At 35.2% G+C, this 10,761-nt stretch overlaps 1 long non-coding RNA gene and 1 other non-coding gene across 2 annotated transcripts; both read right to left on the bottom strand.

Annotated features, from left to right (window-relative positions):
• Positions 1-9,358: 9,358 nt before the first annotated feature.
• Positions 9,359-10,550, bottom strand: LOC144715754 (uncharacterized). Its single transcript, XR_013584733.1, has 2 exons — positions 10,418-10,550; positions 9,359-9,573 (listed from the first exon to the last, which is right to left on the bottom strand). It is a non-coding gene; the product is annotated as an uncharacterized LOC144715754 (long non-coding RNA).
• On the bottom strand, positions 10,200-10,312 carry LOC144715963 (small nucleolar RNA snoR100). Its single transcript, XR_013584787.1, has one exon. It is a non-coding gene; the product is annotated as a small nucleolar RNA snoR100 (small nucleolar RNA).
• Positions 10,551-10,761: the final 211 nt, after the last annotated feature.

Here is a 10,761-nt window from a genome sequence, read left to right as displayed (position 1 = left end):
AACGAAAGAGGGAGAGAGAGTGGTAGAAAGGTAAACTGAGAGAGGGAGAGTGAGTAATAGAAAGATAGAACAAGAGGGAGAGAGATTGTAGGAAGATTGAATGAAAGAGGGAGAGAGAGAGATAGAAAGATAGACTGAGATAGGGACAGAGAGTGATATAAAGATAGACTGAGATAGGGAGAGAGAGTGATAGAAAGATAGACTGAGATAGGGAGAGAGACTGGTAGAAAGATAGACTGAAAGAGGGAGAGAGAGTGATAGAAAGATAGAATAAGAGGGAGAGAGTGGTAGAAAGGTAAACTGAGAGAGGGAGAGAGAGTGATAGATTGATAGACTGAAAGAGGGAGAGAGTGATAGAAAGGTAGAACGAAAGAGGGAGAGAGAGTCGTACAAAGGTAAAATGAGAGAGGGAGAGAGAATAATAGAAAGATAAAACGAGAGGGAGAGGGAGTGATAGAAAAATAGGCTGAGAGAGGGAGAGAGAGTGATAGAAAGATAGAGTGAAAAAGGGAGAGAGAAGGTGATAGAAAGATAGACTGAGAGAGTGAGTGAGAGAGAGTGTGAGGAAAGATGGATAAATAGAGGAAGAGGGAGAGAGAAAAGGAAGACAGATAGATAGATAGGTAAATAGAAATAGGGAGAGTGAGATAGAGTGAATGATAGATAGACTGAAAGAGGGAGAGAGAGTGATAGAAAAGGTAGAATGAAAGAGGGAGAGAGAGAGTAGTAGAAAGGTAAACTGAGAGAGGGAGAGAGAGTAATAGAAATATAGAACGAGAGGGAGAGAGAGTGATAGAAAGATAGGCTGAAAGAGGGGAGAGAGTGATAGAAATATAGAGTGAAAGAGGGAGAGAGAGAGTGGTAGAAAGGTAAACTGAGAGAGGGAGAGAGATAGATAGAAAGATAAGATGAAAGAGGGAGAGAGAATGATAGAAATATATAATGAAAGAGGGAGAGAGAGTAGTAGAAAGATAGACTGAGAGAGGGAGAGTGATTGATAGAAAGATAGAATGAACGATGAAGAGAGAGTGATAGACTCTGAGAGGGAGAGAGGGAGAGGAAGAGAGAGTGATAGAAAATTAGACTGAGAGAGGGAGAGAGAGAAAGACAGAGAGGGTGATAGAAAGATAGGCTGAGAGAGTGAGTGAGAAAGAGAGTGAGGAAAGATGGATAGATAGAGGAAGGCGAGAGAAAAGTAAGATAGATATATAGATAGGTAGATAGATATAGGGAGAGAGAGATAGAGAGAGTGATAGATAGATAGACTCAAAGAGAGAGAGAGGGACAGAAATATCGAATGAGAGGGACAGAGAGTGATTGAAAGATGGACTGAGAGAGGAAGAGAGAGTGATAGAAAGATGGACTGAAAGAGGGACAGAGAGTGATAGGAAGATAGACTGAAAGAGGGAGAGAGAGTGATAGAAAGATAGACTGACATAGGGAGAGAGAGAGTGATAGAAATTTAGACTGAAAGATGGAGAGAGAGAGTGATAGATATATAGACAGAAGGAGAGAGGGAGAGTGATAGAAAGACAGAGTGAAAGAGGGAGAGAGAGAGTCATAGAAAGGTAAACTGAGAGAGGGAGAGAGAGTGATAGAACGACAAAGTGAAAGAGGGAGAGAGAGTCGTAGAAAGGTAAACTGAGAGAGGGAGAGAGAGTGATAGAAATATAGACTGAGAGAGGGAGAGAGATTGATAGAAAGATAGACTGAGAGAGACAGACAGATTGATAGAAAGATAGACTGAAATAGGGAGATAGAGTGATAGAAAGATAGAATGAGAGAGGGAGAGAGAGAATTTTGCTCCATACCTCTCTCCAGAGCTCCGTATGCCAAACAATTATTGTCACAATGTATAAAAGGCGTGCTGCCACCCAAAGCCATTGCCGCAGCAATCTTTATACCGCGTTCGTCGAGGCCAGTGACGAAGATAACAGCCTTCCCCAACAGCCTTTGAGTAACACATTCGAAGACAAAGTGGTGATGCGCAAAGCATCAAATTGACATCAAAATGATGAACTACAAACGTTCCTAGTTTGAATTCATTCATCTCATTTTCGGGCAATGTTCAAAAATTTGAAATTAAAAAATAAATTCTGATTCAGAAACCGAACTAGTGAATTTTGGCACAATTAACTTCATACAGTATAATGAAGAGAGAGTGTTTCTCACTGCCATTCATCAGAATTACATGAAATCGAGCGAAAGAAGCAGAATCTCTTGAAGAAGAATCATTCAGAATAATAGATGACGGCCAGACAATCCTAATACGCAGGAAAAATAGAACACTAGTCTGCAGGAATCATGCTTTTTCAGAAAGGCAGAAAGTGTTGACCAAGACCGCCAACAATCGCAAGAACTACGATTATGAATATTCGAGCAGCAAGGATCCAGCTGACCGCGAAATCACAAATCACCTCATCAGTGAGCCACTAGTGCAAACAAGCAGAGAAGGAGGATAACGCACGGAAAAACAATAAAGAAGAAGGGGGGAATAGCTACCTCCAAAATCCTTTGTCTCAAGTTGAGAAAAATTTGGCAAGAATCAGCACAAATCAAGAGCAAGAATTTCGAGCTTGTCAATTTCTTTGTTTCAATTCAAGCTCTGACTTCTGACTTGGAGAATGGCGAGTGGCGACTTCTACTTCGGTAGTTCGGCTTGACCTAGGGGGACTTCGACCATTTGACGCAGATATTATGAATGGTTTTACTATGTTTAGTATTACTAAACATAGTAAAATATTTAACATTATTTCCGTCACCAGTGAAGGTGACAGCGTTACAGTGACGGTGACGTGATGAAATGAGGAACATGTGACGTGTGACAGGAACGTGAAGAAAATTTTAAAAACCCTCGGATGTGTGACATGACGGTGACGTGACGAACAGTTCATCACGTCACCATTCATCATGTGTCGTCATCCGTCCCGTCACGTCTGGGGCGTCACGTCCCTGACGTGCTGTTCCCTTGGTAAAAGGTTGTAATATTTATAATTCAAACTTAAAATTATCAAAGAAAAGAAGAAGTAAAATTTGAATTACGAGACTTGTTACGAGAATAAGGTAGAGGATGTGACAGATACGATAGTGATCAAGAGCATGAACAGTGTGATGGCAGAGCAAGAGACGAGATAATGGGTACATAATGGTGTGAAATGATAGTGATAATAAAACGTAATTAAGCTAACGCCGATGTTGGGAAAAGAGCAATGTAAAGCGAAGACACTTACCTTAGATCCTTAGGTTCTGCCAGGATCACAGCAATTTGCGAGTCCCAGTTAGCTCCCCCTCTTCTCTAATACTTCTTCATGTGCACCCAAGACACCAAGAACATACTTGAAGGATCTCAAAACGTACTATGTTTCAATCAGCCCACAAAAGTAGGAAGCAATTTCAAGATGAATTTCACAATGATGCAGGTCTCTATTTCTAGATCAGAGGATAAGGATGGAAAGAGGTGGGGGAGACGAAGTAGTTCTGAAAATTTCAGCTCAATAAGACTTGTAGATCGTCAGATATCGCTTTTCGAAGTTGGAACAATCCTAGCACTTCTTTTTCTCTCTCCTCATCATTGTCTCTGATGTTTCCTCTTTTACCTTTTTTTGGTTGAACTTTTAAATCCTTTAAATTTCTCATCCTCTCGTGTTCCGCGTTCGCACTTTTCGGAGCTTCCGCACGTACCTAAAATGGGAAAAAGACAAAGACGAATCATAATATATTTATATCATTTAAATAATTATATTTATTCATTCTTGCAGATGACATGGCGGCGCATCATCGCAGCATGGCCCCTATTTTAGCAAATAGGAGAGGGATACATGTGCGGCATGTGTACATGTGGTGCGTATGTGTCGTGTGACACCTAAGCAAAGCGACTCATGTTGATCTGTCAATGAAAAGAGAGAGAGAGAGAGAGAAGAAAAAAATTAGATTTTTCCTTGTGCGCCTAGATTCACGCAGCCATTATTTTAAAAAAAGGGGTACTTTTTTCTGACTGGTCCGCACCGCCCGAAAAAAGGTAAAAAGTATTCTTTCCTTATAAATGCTGTTATGCCATTGTGTTTTCCTGATGTCATAGCAGCGTAACGTAATGATTGGTTATCGCCAATCATTAAGTTATCTTAATGATTGGCTGCGACCAATCATTAGGGGCGCTCCTTTTGGTAACAGTTCGAACAATAAAATGGGAACACGTGGCACCTGGTAAAATAAAAGACTTAAAATATCTTCAAAATTTCATATTAAATAAAATAAAAGCCAAAAAATACAAAGAAATATATTTTTTATTTAAAAAAATCATTTCATTACAAATTTAAAGTCAAACAATTCCAGAAAAATCATACTGTGACCAAAATTTTGTATTCTTTTGGAATTTGATGTCAGAAAAATCCCCAAAAATACATAAATATGTAGAAAATTCATAATATCATTCTAAAAATAGATTTAATCATTAACATGCGTATAGAATTTATTAATTGAAATAAACATGTAAATATGACCCCGTTAAGGTACTAAAAATGCATGTTATCATAAGGTATTATAAAAATTATAAATTAAACTAACTGGTAAATATAAAAACTAAAATTAGCGAGGTCATGTAAAATTACACATAGAGAGTAGTGAAAACATAAAATAAGACTTTTACTTTAGAAATTTAATTTGCATAAATTTAAGTACTCCTTCTAGATAGTCTAGATAAATATTGAGGTTACACAAAAAAATTAAAATTTTCATAAATATAATCACAGACATATATCAAGAGTTTACTTTTTTATTAATTTAATATTACAACATAATAAATTAGAAGATGAATATAAAATAAACAATCACAAGAATTAAGAACTTTAATGTAAGTGATGAAATAAAATTAAAATTATAAATTTAATACATTAAAATCATAGTAATGTACATCGATAAGAATTTTCAATTTTAAACTACACTCGATGGACATATCAATTAGTAAAAATTTTAAAAAGATTAATTTGGTGATTTGATAAATAATATATAAAAATATTAATTTAGAGGAAGAATTTACCACTACTGCTGAACATTTCACTAAATTAGACATGTTACATAAAAAAAGTTTTTAGTGTTAGAAAATATGAACATTACCTTAGTTATGTAGGATTTCTAAAAAAAATTTACACTTGATTAATATTAAAGGTAAATTAGTAAGTTTGGATTAAAAATTAAAATCTTTTTAATTTTTAATTCAAGTTGAGAGTTGAATATTAAGAATTAATTTTAATCCAAGTTAAAAGTAATTATAAATTTAATAAATAAATAAAAGCAATAACAACATTTTAGTGAGGTAGAAATTGATGTACGCTTGGTAAACACTACATTTGAATACTAACATCATGCAAACATATAATCAGATGGTAAATAGACAAAATCATTACTTTATTTTTTTAGGATTTATGGAAATGTAATTTAATTATTTTACATAAAAAAATGCTAAATGATGAATCTAAATTTAGATAAATAACTATTTTTGATAATGAACTCGAGATCAAATCCATAATAAACTTCAGAAATTAGATACATAAAAATAAAAATTAGAGGCTTGATAAACAAAGAAGTAATTAATGAGGTTAGAAATAAAATAGTAGAAAGTTAAAAAATATGAATGTAAGCAAATTGAGTTTTTTAACTTCAAAATATAATTAAAATCGAATACACTATCACAAGGTTAAATAAATTAAAGATAATAACATTGAATGTGATGTAGGATTTGTAAGAAATGGTTGTGCCTGGTGGGATTGCATTTATATTGGTGAGACTACCTGGTAGGGTGTTAACCAAAAAAAAAGATCCCATTTAAATTATGACTTTTTGAGCGAAATAAAATTCCATCAACCTAAAATAGCATTTCCTGAGTTGAGTGCTCTAACAGATGAGCCCAAGTAAACCAGGACAGATTGCCTCAAAATAATCATCTATGAGAAGCATGAAATGGTTTATCTTGGACTCATAAGATGAGCCCACGGATATCTTGGAGGAATGCCCTGACTCATTTGGGAAGCCAACACCACCTATTGGGGTGAGTTTCCACTAAGCATTCAAAATGTCTCACTTGACAACACCATCCAAACCAGATGATGAAACTGTTGGTGGGTTTATCAAGTATCAAATATGCAGGAAAAGTATTTTTGATACACCGGAGTTTGTAACTCCTTTCTCTTCATTGTCTCTTGGCATGTCTCAATTGGTTGGCAACCTACACTGTATGTGCATATTTATTTGATGCCCTGCCTTGTATTTGACTTTATACATGTGATAACGGAAGCAGATGTCAATTCTAGGGCCTGTAATATACTTGGCTCCTTTGGTGATTTTGATGATGGTGGGGAATATGATATTTCTCAATGGCTGGGATCTTGTGACTGGGGAAGGCCACATTTTGGCCTTGTTCTGGTTTTAGCAAAAATGTTTACACACTTGAAACTTGGTCCGGTCTTGATACAACCCCAGTCTTGGTCTAGTTTGTATCCAGTCTCAGTTTCAGACTGTTCTGTGTCCAATTAGGTAGATTAGTCAATGTCAAAGTCTAAGTTAAAAACTCTATGCCAATCTTAAAAATATTTGAAGTCAAACTTATACTATGTTACCATTAATAGGGTGGTCACTGTCTCCTACTTCGCTCATATTTACTTAACTTGGTCATCTCAAAACATCTAACTAGACATTGTTGAAGTGTCGCATTGGGTGCCAAGCATTTCTGGTGTTGTGAACATGCGAGAAAAAAACATATTCATCGTGATTGAAAACATAAATGACACTGCAGAAAATACAAAAGAACTTCCAAAAAATTGATTGTAATTTTTTCAATCTTAGAATTTAGGAATTAGAATAAAGAATAATAATGAACCAGATTTGAGTTGAGACAGACAAAAAGGTGTTAGAGACAACTCAATAATGTCGATGGGATTGGAATTTTTTGAAAGCTACCCAACTTAATTATGAGGACAAATGAATGAAGTTTTCTGTCTTTACGAAAAAATAAGAAAAATTAAATAATATTCTAATTCAGTTCATTTTTTATTTTTATATTATATAGATAGATTTTATCCTCTCTAATGTCCTCCACATCACTACCCACCTCGTTTCACTCCACATCATTATTTTAACCCAAACATTTCAAATGCATAACAATGAATAAAGCCTTTGTAGAAAGACATCATTTTAAATGTCATCATCCTTTGTCTTATAGTAAAAAAGGACTCTGATGGAGCACTCGAGGCTCCAATAAGAAGGCATTACTTTTCAATCATTAAAAGGTGTGTTCTTGAGAGCCAATGCAATTTTCCTTAGGTAGTCGTCCATTTCGGCTCTAGTAGATTTCGATTGTATACTTCTACTCATTTTGTTGGGTCCTTCGATAAAACAATCAATGTGAGCATTTGATATTCGTAAAAGGTATATCATCCAGATTCTTATCTTTTGAGGTTGATGAGCTGGGAACTTTATCAAAAATCTAAAAACATTTTGGACAACGAAGTATTTGTCATTCTCTCAGAAAAAATCGAAACTTTCTTCTTGGATATAAATTGTAGCAATGGTGAACACGTGCTTTGCCATAGGGGTGAGATTGATACCAAAGTCTTATTCATCATATGTATGGACTTCTATGTGATCTTGTTTGTTTAGTGATAATTGTTACTCTTGGGATGCCTTGATCAGGATTATTCGTTGCATCAATTTTAGACTGCAATTGATCATGTGAAAGTTAATACACTTGGAAAGTAGTAGATGTTGTAATTACACATGATTGTGCATTGCATCAATGTTAGACTACAATTGATCAAGGAGAAGGGAACACACTTGTAAAGTCGAAGATGTTTTAATTACACATGATTGTTTAAAAATATTATTAGTCTCACAAAAAGATACGAGTCATTGTGAAAATATCTTCAAGAGATAACATTCTTCAACCATCATGGAGTAATTCATTCCGTTAGTATTCAGTTCATCACTCTCCACTTTCTGTAATACCTTCCTTTTCTCCCAAGCTTTCTATAATACTTTCAGTTCCACCAGGTGAGGATGTCTTCAATGGTTCAACTCTTATTTTCTTTGACCAAAACACAGGGTAAATTCAAGTAGTGATGAACCCTTTGTAGTGACACTCCAGCTGCAATGACAAATATATATGCCTAAAAATTGCTTCAAATTGCTTCATGCAAATTTGAGCTGATCAAAAGAGACTTAGTTTTTGAGATCCATCAAGTTTGATCTTGAGATCCTAGGTGTTTTAGGAGAGACAATAGAAAAAGCAGGCGCACAGGTGCATACTTGAAGGACCAAAGGTAATTGACTTGCCTTCTATCATTCTCTTCGTCATCATTGTTAAGTTTAAACCATACTACATATCATTTCATCACATTCTTTCACTCTCTATCACAAATTACACCTCTTATATTGATTTTTCATCATATTATTGTCACCCAAGTTTCAAACATATTTCCATCATTACATCTCTATCTGCTTATCTATCTTGTGATCTCATATCATAATGTCATTACATGTCTCATTCTTTCCCACTCATGTCAGTCTCCTATCCTTCATATTACTTATCTTAAACATTACAAAAAAAAACTATTACATCATCACGTTGCATTTCCCTCATTACACGCTCTCGTATTTTATCCATATCTCCTATCAACTCTTCAACCACTATTTATACAGCATCAAATCAATTTAGCAATATCTTTCGCTTTAAGAGTACCAACGAATGTCCCATACAGAACCAAGTAAAAAATGAATAATATAAAATCTAAGAAAAATAGATAAAGATGAATTTGAAACCAATATTGAATAAAAAATTTGCTTTGTACTCTACTCATTTCTTGGATGGTCAAAGTTTTAATGTTTCTATTTGGCATGTATTTCTATTTCTACAGACCAAAACATTACTATTTATGTTACTTAAAATTATTAAATCAATCTGGTTTTCGGCATCCTTAGACACTATTGGCTGGCCCGTCTTCTACTTTGTTATGAGCATCCAATATCTTTGTCTATCTTCAGGGTGAGTTCTAAATTTCAAAAATCTGAAATTGCCCATGTTCCATTACTTTTCCATTTATCTAATATTCAGAACTTCATGATTCGATTCTCTCACTCTTTCGAAATAAAATCCTATGAGATATTTAAGATCTTAAATCGGCCAGAATACTCTGACTCAAGTAAATTTTACACAAGTTCTCTGAAGAACTTGCATACCATCGTGCACCCAGAAACATCATATTTGTGGAATTTGAAGTTCGGAGCTGTGCTGAATGACGAGAACAGTCAAATAAATCCACAATCATAGATCCCCAACTTCAATCTTTAATGTTTTTACGATGATTAAATGTTCAGTTTTCAAGATGAATATTCGCGTTCAGTATTGGCATCATCAATCTCATGACATCAGGAGTCCTATGAGTTAAATATATTTCTCATTCCAGTGGCATTGACAGTAGCCTTGTCCTAAGTAATCTGAAGAAAATTTGTAAAAAATTTTACGTAGGTCATAAAATAATTGACTATCACCCGTTTCACATTCATGAAAATCATCGATGCCCAACCCTGAAAAATCCATCACACCTTTAATACGTGATCAGCACATAATCAATAGATGAGTATAACAGATCATCATCCTGTTGACTCGTTAGTTTCCAAAGCTACATGACATTCGTAAGATCACCAAACACAACTCAAACTACTTAAATTCTTTATAACATTTGGCGCTGGTCATACTGTATTCCAAATGAACGTTTAATGTTGAATATTCTATACAATTAATGAATGACTCAAGTCTAGAACTAATCATCAGTAAATGGTAGTTTTAACGATTTCGGTAGGATGATCAGGAAGTAGAGTATGCATTTGAAGTAGAACATTTAATCAAATAGTATTCAGATAAAATGTTCGGGGAAAGCCAAACTCCAAGCCCGATGAAACAAGAGCGAGCCCGAGCATTAGATTTCCGATTTCATATTGGGGACGACCAAGAACATGGAACATTCAATATTCCTAAACAGTATTTGGTGATTGATTATTCCCCGTTCTTTAGATAACAAGGTGATCAAAATACAAGAAAATTCCTTTTATTTCACTCTGTAAAAATCGAAGAACGAATGCAAGAATCGAAGATCAGGCGATACGAGCAAAACAAGCAAGATAATCGAATGACAAATGTAAAAAAACGACAAGATTGTGGGTCACTACCAGGCCCACACGTCAAGGCTCGATAAGAGCATCAGCGCGGGCAGACATTTGGACCAGACGATCGATCTCCGTGCACATTACCATGCTTCCTTCATGATCTTAATCCAGAGCATCGGCTTATTGAACACGGATAATAAACGAGAAGAAACAACTAAAATCTACGATCAAGAAGCTATCAGTATCAACAAAATCGAAAATTTACCATGATTTCCACACATTGATGAACTGATGGCACGTAACAATAAGAATCACCGCAAAATTTCAACACATCCGCGGCGGGAGAGGAGAAGACGAGTTGAAACTACGCCGTAGCCCTACTGATGCTCGATGCCGTTTTATATAGGCTGACCTCGTTACTGAAAACCCTAAAAGGTTAAAGAAAATACGTTTAAAATATTTATTTAAGGTATATTCACGGTTTCACCACTCAACAGGTGAAATAGTGTATGGGTCTCTTATCTTTGGTAGTTGTCTCTTTTTCTGAATTACCATCAGTTCAAACACAAGATTAGTGGATATAGAACCCAAACTTTTTGGTTGTGATTT

The sequence above is a fragment of the Wolffia australiana genome, chromosome 19 (assembly GCF_029677425.1).
Source record: "Wolffia australiana isolate 7733 chromosome 19, ASM2967742v1".
Classification (NCBI taxonomy): Eukaryota; Viridiplantae; Streptophyta; class Magnoliopsida; order Alismatales; family Araceae; genus Wolffia; species Wolffia australiana.
The sequence above is the reverse complement of the archived record's forward strand: the minus strand, read 5'-3'. Positions and strand labels throughout refer to the sequence as shown.